Genomic DNA, 18,379 nt, shown 5'->3' with positions numbered 1-18,379 from the left:
GTAAGGTGTATCCAGTCCACGGATCATCCATTACTTGTGGGATATTCTCCTTCCCAACAGGAAGCTGCAAGAGGATCACCCACAGCAGAGCTGTCTATATAGCTCCTCCCCTAATTGCCACTCCCAGTCATTCTCTTGCAGCTCTCAACAAGATAGGAAGTAGCTAGAGAGATGTGGTGAATTTATGTAGTTTATCTTCAATCAAAAGTTTATTATTTTCAAATGGTACCGGAGTTGTACTGTTTTAGCCTCAGGCAGAAAGTTGAAGAAGAGTCTGCCTGTGGTTTTTGATGATCTTAGCAGGTTGTAACTAAGATCCATTGCTGTTCTCACACATAACTGAAGAGATGAGGTAACTTCAGCTGGGGGAATGGTGTGCAGGGTCTCCTGCTATGAGGTATGTGCAGTTTAAATTTTCTAGAGAAATTAATATGCTAGAAAATGCTGTTAATACCGGATTTATTTAAGGTATTTAAGGATACGACTAGTATCATGCTTGCTGTAAAAGGTAATATTCTTATTACTTTCTCACATTACTGAAAATAAGATAACGTTTGCTGGAAGTGTTTAAATGTTTTTTTCTACATATTGGTGATAAAACTTTATTGGGGCCCAGTTTTTTCCACATGGCTGGCTAGATTTTGCCTAGGGACAGTTTTTTTATGGCCCTCTCACTGTGAGTACAGGTTGGGAGGGGCCTAATTTCAGGCCTAAATCGTGCAGTAGTTTTTGCAGCTTGAGACTTCCAGCTTCCCTGAAGGAGTCCCCTGAACACTTAGGACCTCTACAAAGGGTTTTTGCGCCTTCAAAAGTCGTTGAATGGGCAGGTAGGGCCACAGCAGAGCTTTGGCAGTTTGTTGTGACTGTTAAAAAACGTTTATATTGTTTTTTTGATCCGGTTTTGAAACTAAGGGGTTAATCCTCCATTTGCAAGTGGGTGCAATGCTCTGTTAGTCTATTATACACATTGTAAAATTTCGTAAGATTTACTGCTTTTTATCACTGTTTTTCAATTTCTGACAAAATTTGTTTCTCTTAAAGGCACAGTACCATTTTTATTTTTTGCTTGTTTACATTTATCAAAGTGTTTTCCAAGCTTGCTGGTCTCATTGCTAGTCTGTTTAAACATGTCTGACATAGAGGAAACTCCTTGTTCATTATGTTTAGAAGCCATTGTGGAACCCCCTCTTAGAATGTGTACCAAATGTACTGATTTTACTTTAAGTTATAAAGATCATATTCTGTCTTTAAAAGATTTATCACCAGAGGAAATTGAAAAAGGGGGAAGTTATGCCGACTAACTCGCCCCACGTGTCAGAACCTTTGACTCCCGCTCAAGGGACTCCCGCTCAAGTGGCGCCAAGTACATCTAGCGCGCCCATTTCGTTTACTTTACAAGACATGGCGGCAGTTATGGATCATACCCTTACAGCGGTATTGTCCAAACTACCAGGGTTACAAGGAAAGCGAGACAGCTCTGGGACTAGAAAAAATACAGAGCTCTCTGACGCTTTAGTAGCTATGTCTGATATCCCCTCACAATATGCAGAAGCTGAGGCAGGAGAGCTTCTTTCTGTGGGTGATTTTTCTGACTCAGGGAAGATGCTTCAACCTGATTCTGATATGTCTACATTTAAATTTAAGCTTGAACACCTCCGTGTGTTGCTCAGGGAGGTTTTAGCTACTCTGGATGACTGTGACACCATTATAGTGCCAGAGAAATTGTGTAAATTAGATAAATACTATGCAGTGCCTGTTTACACTGATGTTTTTCCAATACCTAAAAGGTTTTCAGAAATTATTACTAAGGAATGGGATAGACCAGGTGTACCGTTCTCTCCCCCTCCTATTTTTAAGAAAATGTTTCCAATAGATGCCGCTACACGGGACTTATGGCAAACGGTCCCTAAGGTGGAGGGAGCAGTTTCTACCCTAGCTAAGCGTACAACTATTCCCGTCGAGGACAGTTGTGCTTTCCTAGATCCAATGGATAAAAAGAGGGTTACCTTAAGAAAATGTTTATTCAACAAGGTTTTATTCTCCAGCCTCTTGCATGCATTGCCCCGGTCACTGCTGCTGCGGCCTTCTGGTTTGAGTCTCTGGAAGAGGCCTTACAGGTAGAAACCCCATTGGATGATATACTTGACAAGCTTAAAGCGCTTAAGCTAGCCAATTTGTTTCTGACGCCGTTGTTCATTTAACCAAACTGACGGCTAAGAACTCAGGTTTTGCTATAGAGGCGCGTAGGGCGCTATGGCTTAAATCCTGGTCAGCTGACGTTACTTCAAAGTCTAAGCTTCTCAACATTCCCTTCAAGGGGCAGACCCTATTCGGGCCTGGACTGAAGGAGATCATTTCTGATATTACTGTAGGAAAAGGTCATGCCCTTCCTCAGGATAGGTCTAATAAATTAAGGACCAAACAAACTAATTTTCGTGCCTTTCGAAACTTTAAGACGAGCACGGCATCAACTCCCTCTAATGCAAAACAAGAGGGAAATTTTGCCCAGTCCAAGCCGGTCTGGAGACCTAACCAGGCCTGGAACAAATTTAAGCAGGCCAAGAAGCCTGCTGCTGCCTCTAAGACAGCATGAAAGATCAGCCCCCGATCCGGTAACAGATCTAGTAGGGGGCAGACTTTCTCTCTTCACCCAGGCTTGGGCAAGAGATGTCCAGGATCCCTGGGCGTTGGAAATTGTGTCCCAGGGATATCTTCTGGACTTCAAAGCTTCTTCCCCAAAAGGAAGATTTCACCTCTCACAATTATCTGCAGACCAGATAAAGAGAGAGGCATTCTTACATTGTGTTCAAGACCTCCTAGTTATGGGAGTGATCCACCCAGTTCCAAAGGAGGAACAGGGGCAAGGCTTCTATTCAAATCTCTTTGTGGTTCCCAAGAAAGAGGGAACCTTCAGACCAATCTTAGATCTCAAGATCCTAAACAAATTTCTCAGGGTCCCATCTTTCAAGATGGAGACTATTCGAACCATCCTACCTATGATCCAGGAGGGTCAATGCATGACTACCGTGGACTTAAAGGATGCTTATCTTCACATTCCGATACACAAAGATCATCATCGGTTTCTCAGGTTCTCCTTCCTAGACAGGCATTACCAGTTTGTGGCTCTTCCCTTTGGGTTAGCTACGGCACCAAGAATCTTTACGAAGGTTCTGGGGTCACTTCTGGCAGTCCTAAGGCCGCGGGGCATAGCAGTAGCCCCTTACTTAGACGACATTCTGATACAGGCGTCGAATTTCCAAATTGCCAAGTCCCATACGGACATTGTTCTGGCATTCCTGAGGTCTCATGGGTGGAAAGTGAACGAAAAGAAGAGTTCTCTATCCCATCTCACAAGAGTTTCCTTCCTGGGAACTCTGATAGATTCAGTAGAAATGAGGATTTACCTGACAGAGGACAGGTTGTCAAAACTTCTAAATTCCTGCCGTGTTCTTTATTATACTTCTCGCCCTTCGGTGGCTCAGTGTATGGAAGTAATCGGCTTAATGGTAGTGGCAATGGACATAGTTCCGTTTGCCCGCCTACATCTCAGACCGCTGCAACTCTGCATGCTCAGTCAGTGGAATGGGGATTACACAGATTTGTCCCCTCTACTAAATCTGGATCAAGAGACCAGGGATTCTCTTCTCTGGTGGCTATCTCGGGTCCATCTGTCGAAAGGTATGACCTTCCGCAGGCCAGATTGGACAATAGTAACAACAGATGCCAGCCTTCTGGGCTGGGGTGGAGTCTGGAACTCTCTGAAGGCTCAGGGGTCGTGGACTCAGGAGGAGGCACTCCTTCCAATAAACATTCTGGAACTAAGAGCGATATTCAATGCTCTTCAGGCTTGGCCTCAGCTAGCGGCAGTGAGGTTCATCAGATTTCAGTCGGACAACATCACGACTGTAGCTTACATCAACCATCAAGGGGGAACAAGGAGTTCCCTAGCGATGTTGGAGGTTTCAAAGATAATTCAATGGGCAGAGATTCCCTCTTGCCATCTATCAGCTATCCATATCCCAGGAGTAGAAAACTGGGAGGCAGATTTTCTAAGTCGTCAGACTTTTCATCCGGGGGAGTGGGAGCTGCATCCGGAGGTGTTTGCACAGTTGATTCAACGTTGGGGCAAACCAGAACTGGATCTCATGGTGTCTCGCCAGAACGCCAAGCTTCCTTATTACGGATCCAGGTCCAGGGATCCCAAGGCAGCGCTGATAGATGCTCTAGCAGCGCCTTGGTCCTTCAACCTGGCTTATGTGTTTCCACCGTTTCCTCTGCTCCCTCGTCTGATTGCCAAGATCAAACAGGAGAGAGCATCGGTAATTTTGATAGCACCTGCGTGGCCACGCAGGACTTGGTATGCAGATCTGGTGGACATGTCATCCTTTCCACCATGGACTCTGCCTCTGAGGCAGGACCTTCTACTTCAGGGTCCTTTCAACCATCCAAATCTAATTTCTCTGCGGCTGACTGCTTGGAGATTGAACGCTTGATTTTATCAAAGCGTGGTTTCTCTGAGTCGGTCAATGATACCTTAATACAGGCGCGAAAGCCTGTCACCAGGAAAATCTATCATAAGATATGGTGTAAATATCTTCATTGGTGTGAATCCAAGGGTTACTCATGGAGTAAGGTCAGGATTCCTAGGATATTATCTTTTCTCCAAGAAGTATTGGAGAAGGGTTTGTCAGCTAGTTCCTTAAAAGGACAGATTTCTGCTCTGTCTATTCTTTTGCACAAACGTCTGGCTGAGGTTCCAGACGTGCAGGCGTTTTGTCAGGCTTTAGTCAGAATCAAGCCTGTGTTTAAACCTGTTGCTCTGCCTTGGAGTTTAAATTTAGTTCTTAAGGTTCTTCAAGGGGTTCCGTTTGAACCTTTGCATTCCATAGATATTAAGCTCTTATCCTGGAAGGTTCTGTTTTTAGTAGCTATCTCCTCGGCTCGAAGAGTTTCGGAGTTATCTGCTTTACAATGTGATTCCCCTTATCTCATTTTTCATGCAGAGGTTTTTTACCTAAGGTGGTATCTAATAAAAATATCAATCAGGAGATTGTTGTACCGTCACTGTGTCCTAATCCTTCTTCAAAGAAGGAACGTCTTTTACACAATCTTGACGTGGTTCGTGCTTTAAAGTTTTATTTACAAGCTACTAAAGATTTTCGTCAAACATCTGCGTTGTTTGTTGTCTACTCTGGACAGAGGAGAGGCCAAAAGGCTTCGGCAACCTCTCTTTCTTTTGGCTAAGGAGTATAATACGCTTAGCTTATGAGACTGATGGCCAGCAGCCTCCTGAAAGGATTACAGCTCATTCTACTAGAGCGGTAGCTTCCACATGGGCTTTTAAAAATGAGGCTTCTGTTGAACAGATTTGTAAGGCGGCGACTTGGTCTTCGCTTCATACTTTTTCAAAGTTCTATAAATTTGATACTTTTGCTTCTTCGGAGGCTATTTTTGTGAGAAAGGTCTTGCAGGCAGTGGTGCCTTCCGTTTAAGCGCCTGCCTTGTCCCTCCCTTCATCCGTGCCCTATAGCTTTGGTATTGGTATCCCACAAGTAATGGATGATCCGTGGACTGGATACACCTTACAAGAGAAAACAAAATTTATGCTTACCTGATAAATTTATTTCTCTTGTGGTGTATCCAGTCCACGGCCCGCCCTGTCATTTTAAGGCAGGTGTTTATTTTTAAACTACAGTCACCACTGCACCCTATAGTTTCTCCTTTCTCTTGCTTGTCTTCGGTCAAATGACTGGTAGTGGCAATTAGGGGAGGAGCTATATAGACAGCTCTGCTGTGGGTGATCCTCTTGCAGCTTCCTGTTGGGAAGGAGAATATCCCACAAGTAATGTGTGATCCGTGGACTGGATACACCACAAGAGAAATAAATTTATCAGGTAAGCATAAATTTAGTTTTTTTTAAATCCCCCCTACTGCCGCAAAGCAGAAACCACAAAAAATGCAGAGTCTGTACCAAGAGGGGGAAGAGAAGGGACACCATATATCACTGTCCTGATTGCCCTGGACAGCCTGCACTCTGCATTGGGGACTGCTTCAAGCGGTACCATACAATGGTCAATTTTTAAAAAAATAAATACATTTGGTGTTATATATATATATATATATATTTATTTTTTTTTGGGGTATGTTTACTGTTAGATGGGTTTTTGTTTTTTTTACTTTTACTGTGCCAGATTTTTACATTTCACTACTCTATTTTTTTCTAAAATTGGGCCTGTTATTTTTTTTTTAACCAAAACCCCTGTCAAACCTATGCATGGGGGACATAGGTGTTCTCAGGGTGCCTTGCAAAAAAACAACCTGAAGTATGTTTTTGTAATAACTTACAACAGTCTCTCCTAAATCATAGTCAAAAAGCAATATGTCTGTAAAAATGAAAATTGAAAAATTACCACCATACACTTTCTCCAATTTTTTGGGCTAAAACGGTTGCTTCAAAGGCATCAAAGCACACCATATACAATACCTTGGGGTGTCAACATTTAAAAAATATACACTTTCATGGCAATAAATAAAAGTGGGGTATGCGATAGGCCACAAACTAAAGATAGGCCTATCAGAAGAAATACTCTCATTGTTAATAACTAAAATCACAAGTCATAAATTTGTAACATAACCTTCCCAAAATCCTGGCAAACCTATGCATGGGGGGCATAGGTGTACTCAGGGTGCCTTGCAGAAAACAACCTGAAGTATTCTTTTGCAATAACTTACAACAGTCTCTCCTAAATCATAGTCAAAAAGCAATGTGTCTGTAAAAATGAAAATTGAAAAATAACCACCATACACTTTCTCCAATTTTTTGGGCTAAAACGGTTGCTTCAAAGGCATCAAAGCACACCATATACAATATTTTGGGGTGTCAACATTTAAAAAATATACACTTTCATGGCAATAAATAAAAGTGGGGTATGCAATAGGCCACAAACTAAAGATAGGCCTATCAGAAGAAATACTCTCTTTGTTAATAACTAAAATCACAAGTCATAAAATTGTAACATAACCTTCCCAAAATCCTGGCAAACCTATGCATGGGGGGCATAGGTGTACTCAGGGTGCCTTGCAGAAAACAACCTGAAGTATTCTTTTGCAATAACTTACAACAGTCTCTCCTAAATCATAGTCAAAAAGCAATGTGTCTGTAAAAATGAAAATTGAAAAATAACCACCATACACTTTCTCCAATTTTTTGGGCTAAAACGGTTGCTTCAAAGGCATCAAAGCACACCATATACAATACCTTGGGGTGTCAACTTTTCAAATATATGCACATTCATGGAAAACAAATAAATTGGGGTATGTTAAAAGACCCCCCAAAAAGACGATAGGCAAAGAAAATATGTTAAATGTGAAAAAAAATCACAAACGCATGTCAGACATTTGGCATTGCACCCCCCAAACAAGCCACCAAACCTATGCATAGGTGCTATCACTGAACTCAGGAGATGTTGGTGACCACATATTGGTGTATTCTTTGGTAGTAACACATAACAGGAGCTGTGAATCCATGTCTAAAGTACAATGTATGTGAACAATAACACAAAAATATGAATGCCCAATAGTTTGACAAAGACTAGTGGTTAAATTAGTGCATGGAAAGTGTTAAAATACCTGCATTTGAAATAACCTTGGAAGTCTACTTTTCAAAAATATATGGTTTGATTGAGGTAAATTACATTGGCCGGCTTCAGAAATGTCTTAAATAGGACATGGGTGCATGGGATGTGAAAATTCAAAGTGGAAAAAATGGAATGGGCTTCCTAAAAATAAGGCCTTTTAGCCCCCAGAGAACCCAACACACCTATACATGGGTGGTATCACTGTACTCAGGAGAGGTTGTTGAACACATATTGAGGTGTTTTTTTGGCAGTAACACATAACAGGAACTGAAAATCCATGCCTAAAGTACAATGTGTGTGAAAAATAACACAAAAAAATGACTACCCAAAAGTTTGACAAAGACTGGTGGTTGAATTAGTGCATGGAAAGTGTTAAAATATCAGCATTTGAAAAACCCTAGGGTGTCTACTTTTCAAAAATATATGGTTTGATGGGGGTAAATTCCATTGGCCAGCTTCAGAAATGTCCCAAATAGGACATGGGTGCATGATGACCGATGTGAAAATTCCAAGTTGAAAAACTGGAATGCGCTACCTAAAAATAAGGCCATTAGCCCCCAGAGAACCCGACACACCTATACATAGATGGTATCACTGTACTCAGGAGATGTTGTTGAACACATATTGAGGTGGTTTTTGGCAGTAACACATAACAGGAACTGAAAATCCATGCCTAAAGTACAATGTGTGTGAAAAATAACACAAAAAAATGACTACACAAAAGTTTGACAAAGACTAGTGGTTGAATTAGTGCATGGAAAGTGTTAAAATACCAGCATTTGAAATACCCTAGGGTGTCTACTTTTCAAAAATATATGGTTTGATGGGGGTAAATTCCATTGGCCAGCTTCAGAAATGTCCCAAATAGGACATGGGTGCATGATGACCGATGTGAAAATTCCAAGTTGAAAAACTGGAATGCGCTACCTAAAATTAAGGCCATTTAGCCCCCAGAGAACCCGACACACCTATACATAGGTGGTATCACTGTACTTGGGAGATGTTGTTGAACACATATTGAGGTGGTTTTTTGCAGTAACACATAACAGGAACTGAAAATACATGCCTAAAGTACAATGTGTGTGAAAAATAACACAAAAAAATGACTACCCAAAGGTTTGACAAAGACTAGTGGTTGAATTAGTGCATGGAAAGTGTTAAAATACCAGCATTTGAAATACCCTAGGGTGTCTACTTTTCAAAAATATATGGTTTGATGGGGGTAAACTCCATTGGCCAGCTTCAGAAATGTCCCAAATAGGACATGGGTGCATGATGACCGATGTGAAAATTCCAAGTTGAAAAACTGGAATGCGCTACCTAAAAATAAGGCCATTTAGCCCCCAGATAACCTGACACACCTATACATAGGTGGTATCACTGTACTCAGGAGATGTTGTTGAACACATATTGAGGTGGTTTTTGGCAGTAACACATAACAGGAACTGAAAATCCATGCCTAAAGTACAATGTGTGTGAAAAATAACACAAAAAAATGACTACACAAAAGTTTGACAAAGACTGGTGGTTGAATTAGTGCATTGAACGTGTTAAAATATCAGCATTTGAAAAACCCTAGGGTGTCTACTTTTCAAAAATATATGGTTTGATGGGGGTAAATTCCATTGGCCAGCTTCAGAAATGTCCCAAATAGGACATGGGTGCATGATGACCGATGTGAAAATTCCAAGTTGAAAAACTGGAATGCGCTACCTAAAAATAAGGCCATTTAGCCCCCAGAGAACCCAACACACCTATACATAGATGGTATCACTGTACTCAGGAGATGTTGTTGAACACATATTGAGGTGGTTTTTGGCAATAACACATAACAGGAACTGAAAATCCATGCCTAAAGTACAATGTGTGTGAAAAATAACACAAAAAAATGACTACACAAAAGTTTGACAAAGACTAGTGGTTGAATTAGTGCATGGAAAGTGTTAAAATACCAGCATTTGAAATACCCTAGGGTGTCTACTTTTCAAAAATATATGGTTTGATGGGGGTAAATTCCATTGGCCAGCTTCAGAAATGTCCCAAATAGGACATGGGTGCATGATGACCGATGTGAAAATTCCAAGTTGAAAAACTGGAATGCGCTACCTAAAAATAAGGCCATTTAGCCCCCAGAGAACCCGATACACCTATACATAGGTGGTATCACTGTACTTGGGAGATGTTGTTGAACACATATTGAGGTGGTTTTTGGCAGTAACATATAACAGGAACTGAAAATACATGCCTAAAGTACAATGTGTGTGAAAAATACCACAAAAAAATGACTACCCAAAGGTTTGACAAAGACTAGTGGTTGAATTAGTGCATGGAAAGTGTTAAAATACCAGCATTTGAAATACCCTAGGGTGTCTACTTTTCAAAAATATACGGTTTGATGGGGGTAAACTCCATTGGCCAGCTTCAGAAATGTCCCAAATAGGACATGGGTGCATGATGACCAATGTGAAAATTCCAAGTTGAAAAACTGGAATGTGCTACCTAAAAATAAGGCCATTTAGCCCCCAGAGAACCCGACACACCTATACATATGTGGTATCACTGTACTCAGGAGATATTGTTGAACACATATTGAGGTGGTTTTTGGCAGTAACACATAACAGGAACTGAAAATCCATGCCTAAAGTACAATGTGTCTGAAAAATAACACAAAAAAATGACTACCCAAAAGTTTGACAAAGACTAGTGGTTGAATTAGTGCATGGAAAGTGTTAAAATACCAGCATTTGAAATACCCTAGGGTGTCTACTTTTCAAAAATATATGGTTTGATGGGGGTAAATTCCATTGGCCAGCTTCAGAAATGTCCCAAATAGGACATGGGTGCATGATGACCGATGTGAAAATTCCAAGTTTAAAAACTGGAATGCGCTACCTAAAAATAAGGCCATTTAGCCCCCAGAGAACCCGACACACCTATACATAGGTGGTATCACTGTACTCAGGAGATATTGTTGAACACATATTAAGGTGGTTTTTGGCAGTAACACATAACAGGAACTGAAAATCCATGCCTAAAGTACAATGTGTGTGAAAAATAACACAAAAAAATGACTACCGAAAAGTTTGACAAAGACTAGTGGTTGAATTAGTGCATGGAAAGTGTTAAAATACCAGCATTTGAAAAACCCTAGGGTGTCTACTTTTCAAAAATATATGGTTTGATGGGGGTAAATTCCATTGGCCAGCTTCAGAAATGTCCCAAATAGGACATGGGTGCATGATGACCAATGTGAAAATTCCAAGTTGAAAAACTGGAATGCGCTCTCTAAAAATAAGGGCTTTTAGCCCACAGAGAACCCGACACACCTATACATGGGTGGTATCACTGTACCCAGGAGATGCTACTGAAGACATATTAGGGTGTTATTCGGCAGTAACCCTTACCATTTTATCAGTAAATGTATTCTTAAATTGCTATTTGTCAAAAAATCAAATTATTTTTTCCCCCCCAAACTTTGGCATAGATTGGTGGTAAAATGGTTGCATGAAAAAAGTCAAAATACCCCAAGTTTAATACCTTAGGTTGTCTTCTTTTAAAAAATATATACATTTGAAGGGTTATTCAGGGATTCCTGACAGATATTGGTGTTACAATGTAACTATCGCCAATTTTGAAAAAACATGGTTTTGAAATAGCAAAGTGCTACTTGTACTTATTGCCCTATAACTTGCAAAAAAAGCAAAGAACATGTAAACATTGGGTATTTCTAAACTCAAGACAAAATTTAGAAACTTTTTAGCATTGGTATTTTATGGTGGTTGTAGATGTGTTAGAGATTTTGGGGCTCAAAGTTAGAAAATGTGTGGGTTTTTTTCATTTTTTCCTAATATTTTATAATTTTTTTATACTAAATTATAAGATATGATGAAAATAATGGTATCTTTAGAAAGTCCATTTAATGGCGAGAAAAACGGTATATAATATGTGTGGGTACAGTAAATGAGTAAGAGGAAAATAACAGTTAAACACAAACATTGCAGAAATGCAAAAATAGCCTTGGTCCCAGATGGTCAACAAATTGAAAAGTGGCCTGGTCACTAAGGGGTTAAGGGGTTTTTGGTTGGGTTTTATATTTAGAGTAGGGTTTGGGAAGTAAAAGAGCTAAATGCCCTTTTAAGGGCAATGCCCATACAAATGCCCTTTTCATGGAAATGGGGAGCTTAGGTTTTTTAGTTAGGGTTCTTATTTTGGGGGGTTGGTTGTGTGGGTGGTGGGTTTTACTGTTGATGGGGTGTTTGTATTTTTCTTTACAGGTAAAAGAGCTGATTTCTTTGGGGCAATGCCCCACAAAAGGTCCTTTTAAGGGCCATTGATAGTTTATTTTAGGCTAGGGTCTTTTTTATTTTGATAGGGCTATTAAATTAGGTATAATTCATTTTTATTTTTGATACTGTGTTTTTTTTTGTAACTGTTTGTTTTGTTTTTGTAACTTATTTTTTTTTTTTTTTTATGAAATTTTAGTATAATAGTTAGGGTAGGATAATTAATAGTTTAATATAGTTTAATTTAATTCTACAGGTAAGTTTTAATTTATTTTAAAGATAGGGCTGTTGTAATTTTAATGTAAAGTTAGCGGGTTGTTAGGTTTAGGGGTTAATAGCTTAATATAGTTTATGGCGATGTGGGGGGCTGGCGGTTTAGGGGTTAATAGGTTTAGTTAGTGGTAGTGATATGGGAGGCCCGGGGTTTAGCGGTTAATACTTGTTTTTAGTTGCGGCGGGGGCCGGGAGTGGTGGAATAGGGGTTTAATACTTTTATTTAGTTGCAGTGGGGTCCGGGAGCAGCAGAATAGGGGTTAATAACATTATATAGGTGGCAGCGATGTCGGGGGTGGAAGATTAGGGGTGTTTAGACTTGGGGCTTATGTTAGGGTGTTAGGTGTAAACTTTACTGGTTTTCAACCATAGAAATCAATGGGATATCTGGCAGCATCGAACATGAGATTTCACTGCTTTCAAAGTCCCATTGATTCCTATGGCATCCGCGGCCTCCAGGGTGGCAGTTTGAAAACCAGGTACGCTGGGTCAGAATAGCCGTGAGCGTACCGGTTAACTATTTGATAACTTTGAAAAAGTGTCAAATAGTGCCGAATGTGTATTCGGAATATCTGTAATGACGTAAGCATCAAGCTGTGTTGGATTGAGACCGGTGGATCGTATGTTTCATCACAGATTTCAACTTTTGCTGGTCTGTAGGCTTTGATAACTAGGTCGAATCATGCTCGCCACAATAACGCTGTGGAATTCCAGCGTATTTGTGGTTGACAGCTTGATAAAGATCCCCCCTAGTCTATTTGTTGTCTTTTCTGGTCCTAGGAAAGGTCAGAAAGCTTCTGTCATTTCCTTGGTATCCTGGTTAAAGCTTTTGATTCATCTGGCTTATTTGGAGTCGGGTCAGGCCCCACCTCAGAGAATCACAGCTCATTCTACTAGATCAGTTTCCACTTTGTGGGCTTTTAAGAATGAAGAGAGACTTGATCAGATTTGCAAAGCAGCAACTTGGTCTTCTTTGCATACATTTACTAAATTTTACCATTTTGATGTATTTGCCTCTTTGGAAGCAGTTTTTGGTAGAAAAGTTCTTCAGGCAGCTGTTTCAGTTTGTTTCCTCTGCTTATGTTTTAAGTTTTTTCTATTCAATTATGAGAAAACTTATTTTTTTGGATGTGGATTTAATTTTTTCAGCGGGAAAATGCCTGTTTTTATTTTTATCTCTCCCTCTCTAGTGACTCTTCTGTGGAGTACCACATCTTGGGTATTACTATCCCATACATCACTAGCTCATGGACTCTTGCCAATTACATGAAAGAAAACATAATTTATGTAAGAACTTACCTGATAAATTAATTTCTTTAATAGTGGCAAGAGTCCGTGAGACCCACCCTTTTTATGGTGGTTATGTTTTTTTGTATAAAGCACAATTATATTTCCAGTTCTTTTTTTTGATGCTTTTTACTCCTTTTTCTATCACTCCACTACTTGGCTATTCGTTAAACTGAATTGTGGGTGTGGTGAGGGGTGTATTTATAAGCATTTTCAGGTTTGGGAAAGTTTGCCCCTCCTGGTAGGATTGTATATCCCATACGTCACTAGGTCATGGACTCTTGCCAATATGAAAGAAATTAATTTATCATGTAAGTTCTTACATAAATTATGTTTTAATAAAGTTTCTAATTTACTTTTATTATGTAATATACGTAATTATCTTGCGGCATTGAACATAAGCTTTCTGTGTTTTCAGACTCCCATTGAGTTCTTCGGCATTTGCGACCAGAAGGGTGGCGGATTGAAAACCAGGTATGCTGACTGAGTCGAAAAAGACGCAAGCGTAACTGTAGAAATTTTGATAACTTTGTGAGAGCTTCGAATAGTGTCATATAGAAGGGTGAATTAACACAATTTTGCTCGAATTCAACAGGTTTTCAACTCGCATCGATGTGCGTCGGATTGAGTTTGCAGGATCATATGTTATGTCACAAATTTCAACATTTGCCGATCTTGACGCTTCAATAACTACGGCGGATCAATCTCACAACAATTACGACGCGGAATTCCAGCGTATTTTCAGTTGACGCTTTGATAAATATCCCCCAAAGTGTCAATGAGTCCTACATAATGCAATGAAGGTTGTAGAATCTGCTTTATTATAAAGTTATATATAATAAAGACACTGGGCTGCTCAAATTTCTCTTTTTCTAACACTCTTTATGTCTCAACAAGGAAGATTTTTTTGCACTTAATACTTAGATGATATTTTCATGTTTATTTATACAAAAAGTCCATCTTTTTATTCTGTTAAATAATGAGTGCAGATTTTGCACTTGGATGTAGACAATTCCCAACTGGGAGTGAAGGCACTATTTACCACTATGCCAGAGCAATGAAAATGATTCTTATATATAGTGAGTCATCTCAAAGAATATGATAAAATAGATTTCTATCTCCTATCAATAGTGTTTTTAATGGCAGTTCATGTTATATGTTATATTGCAGGGTTTAATGTGCACTGATGACCCAATTTAGCTGCAGACTTCCACCAAAGTGATGACTCAATATATCAGAGCTCATGTATTTAATGCCTCATATAAAGTAAAACATTCCACTTACTCAGCTCCAAGAATATGATGAGCTAGGAGATATCTTCAGTATTTTTAGATAAAGTCACTTGTTGTCACAAGGATCTTAAGAAATTGTTAATTCTTACTCTTTAAACACTCCGGAGTGGAACCCCGACCCTCCGAAGTGCAGCAGCAGGTCTTGTAAAGTCAGATTCAGAAGCTATCATGTGTAACCGCAGTATGTACAGTCAGGATCCGAATAGGTGACTAACACTTAGATCTTTCCTTAACTGCCAAGCGATGTTGAAGAAGAATTTTAATTTATAGACTTTTTCTGTGCAAGCCGAGAAAACTTTAGTTTTTAACATGAACTTACATGCCACACATTTTTTACATGGGAAATTTCCCACTAGTTTCTGTCTGGATAGCCAATTGGTTTATGGAGTTACATACTTACTCTGCACGAGTTTGTCTCTTAAATATATATATAAAGTGTGTGTGTGTGTGAGTGTGTCTATATGGACATGCATTTTTATGTGTAAATATGTAGACATTCAAATATACACACATATATATATATATTTATATGTATATACATGTGTATATTTGTACGTACACCTATTTAGACACATATATATATATATATACATATATATATATATATATATATATTTACACATACATACATACATTATAGTTCTTTCCAGTTACCTTTCCAAATACTATGCACATATATATACATATTTATATGTATATACACGTGTATATTTGTATGTACACATATTTAGACATATATATACATATATATATATATATATATATATATATATATATATTTGCACATACATACATTAAAGTCCTTTCCAGTTAGATACCTTTCCTAATACTATATCCCTTTTAACCCTTATAAAATATTTTTTATCAGAAAGTGTATAGATGAGTGTAATAGTTTATATAAATGTGCTTGTAAAATGTTGTAAGAACATATGAGGAAATTCATTTCTGTGAATATTCGATCCCTGCGCTTTTTTAATTACCGTTTTGAAGCTATAGGTGAAAAGTTAGTCTGTAGCTACATACAGTTAGTGCAGGTCGTGGGTGCCGAGCAAGCTAAGCCTCATGTTGGCAGGTCCGGCGATATGGTAAAAAGAGGATCAGTTTAGCACACTCTCCAAAGTGTGTTTAGGTAAGTAGAAAGCCTTAAAAATGTAAAGATATACGTAATGATAAATTTTGTCAGTATTTTTGCATTTTCTTTAAATTTTGTTGATGCATGCATTTAGTTAGAAAATTAATGCACATCCCTAATAGTTTATTCAAATGTGTTTTTGATGTGTTTGGGGAACATTTTTTTCAGCTACACTTTACACTAGATCTTCTGGCTTGCCAATCCACTGAGCTCAAATTTTCACCTAGATTACGAGTCTTGCGTTAGCCTTAAAAAGCAGCGTTGAGAGGTCCCAACGCTGCTTTTTAATGCCCGCTGGTATTACGAGTCTGGCAGGTATAGGTGTACCCCTCACTTTTCTTACGCGACTCGAGCATACCGCAAATCCCCTTACGTCAATTGCGTATCCTATCTTTTTAATGGGATTTGCCTAACGCCGGTATTACGAGTCTTGAAAGAAGTGAGCGGTAGACCCTCTCCTGTCAAGATGTCTACCGCATTTAAAAGTCAGTAGTTAAGAGTTTTATGGGCTAACACCGGAACATAAAAATAAAGTGCTACAAAGTACACTAACACCCATAAACTACCTGTTAACCACTAAACCGAGCCCCCCCCCCACATCGGAAACACTTCAATAAATATATTAACCCCTAATCTACCAATCGGACATCGCCGCCACTTTATTTAACCCCTAAACCGCAGCACTCCCGCCTCGCAAACACTAGTTAAATTTTATTAACCCCTAATCTACCGTCCCTAACATCGCCAACACCTACCTACATTTATTAACCCCTAATCTGCCACCCCCAACGTCGCCGCTACTATATTAAAGGTATTAACCCCTAAACCTAAGTCTAAACCTAACCCCCCCACAACTTAAATATAATTTAAAATAATCTAAATAAAATAACTACAATTAAATAAATTATTCCTATTTAAAACTAAATACTTACCTGTAAAATAAACCCTAAGCTACCTACAATATAACTAATAGTTACATTGTAGCTAGCTAGTTTATTTTTATTTTACAGGCAACTTTGTATTTATTTTAACTAGGTAGAATAGTTATTAAATAGTTATTAACTATTTAATAACTTCCTAGTTAAAATAAAGACAAATATACCTGTAAAATAAATCCTAATCTAAGTTACAATTACACCTAACACTACACTATCATTAAATAAATTACCTAAACTACTTACAATTAATTACAATTAACTTCAATAAATTAAAGTACAAAAAAAACAAACACTAAATTACAGAAAATTAAAAAAGAATTAAAATTTTTTAAACTAATTACACCTACTCTAATCCCCCTAATAAAATAAAAAGCCCCCAAAATAATAAAATTCCCTACCCTATACTAAATTACAAATAGCCCTTAAAAGGGCCTTTTGCGGGGCATTGCCCCAAAGTAATCAGCTCTTTTACCTGAAAAAAAAGACAATACCCCCCCAACATTACAACACACCACCCACACATCCAACCCTACTCTAAAACCCACCCAATCCCCCCTTAAAAAAACCTAACACTAACCCCTTGAAGATCACCCTACCTTGAGACGTCTTCACCCAGCCGGGCACAAGTGGACCTCCAGAGGGGCAGAAGTCTTCATCCGATCCGGGCAGAAGAGGTCCTCCAAGCCGCAGAAGTCTTCATCCAGACAGCATCTTCTATCTTCATCCATCCGGAACGGAGCGGGTCCATCTTCAAAAGGATTGAGCTTGCATTCGATTGGCTGATTGGAACAGCCAATAGAATGCAAGATCAATCCTATTGGCTGATTGGATCAGCCAATAGAATTGAACTTCAATCCTATTGGCTGATTGGATCAGCCAATAGGATTTTTCCTACCTTAATTCAAGGGACGACATCTTGGATGACGTCATTTAAAGGAACCTTCATTCTTCGCTTGGACTTCGTTTGAAGAGGATGGCTCCTCGTTGGCTGGATTGAAGATGGACCCGCTCCACTCCGGATGGATGAAGATGCCGTCTGGATTAAGACTTCTGCCGCTTGGAGGACCTCTTCTGCCCGGATCGGATGAAGACTTCTGCCCCTCTGGAGGTCCACTTGTGCCCGGCTGGGTGAAGACATCTCAAGGTAGGGTGATCTTCAAGGGGTTAGTGTTAGATTTTTTTAAGGGGGGATTTGGTGGGTTTTAGAGTAGAGTTGGGTGTGTGGGTGGTGGGTTGTAATGTTGGGGGGTATTGTCTTTTTTTTCAGGTAAAAGAGCTAATTACTTTGGGGCAATGCCACGCCAAAGGCCCTTTTAAGGGCTATTTGTAATTTAGTATAGGGTAGGGAATTTTATTATTTTGGGGGGCTTTTTTATTTTAGGTAGGATTAGAGTAGGTGTAATTAGTTTTAAAAAATGTAAAAAAAAATTTATTTTCTGTAATTTAGTGTTTGTTTTTTTGTACTTTAGTTTATTGAATTTAATTGTAATTAATTGTAGGTAGTTTAGGTAATTTATTTAATGATAGTGTAGTGTTA

This window comes from Bombina bombina, chromosome 7, assembly GCF_027579735.1.
Source record: "Bombina bombina isolate aBomBom1 chromosome 7, aBomBom1.pri, whole genome shotgun sequence".
Taxonomy (NCBI): Eukaryota; Metazoa; Chordata; class Amphibia; order Anura; family Bombinatoridae; genus Bombina; species Bombina bombina.
Note: the sequence above shows the minus strand (reverse complement) of the source record.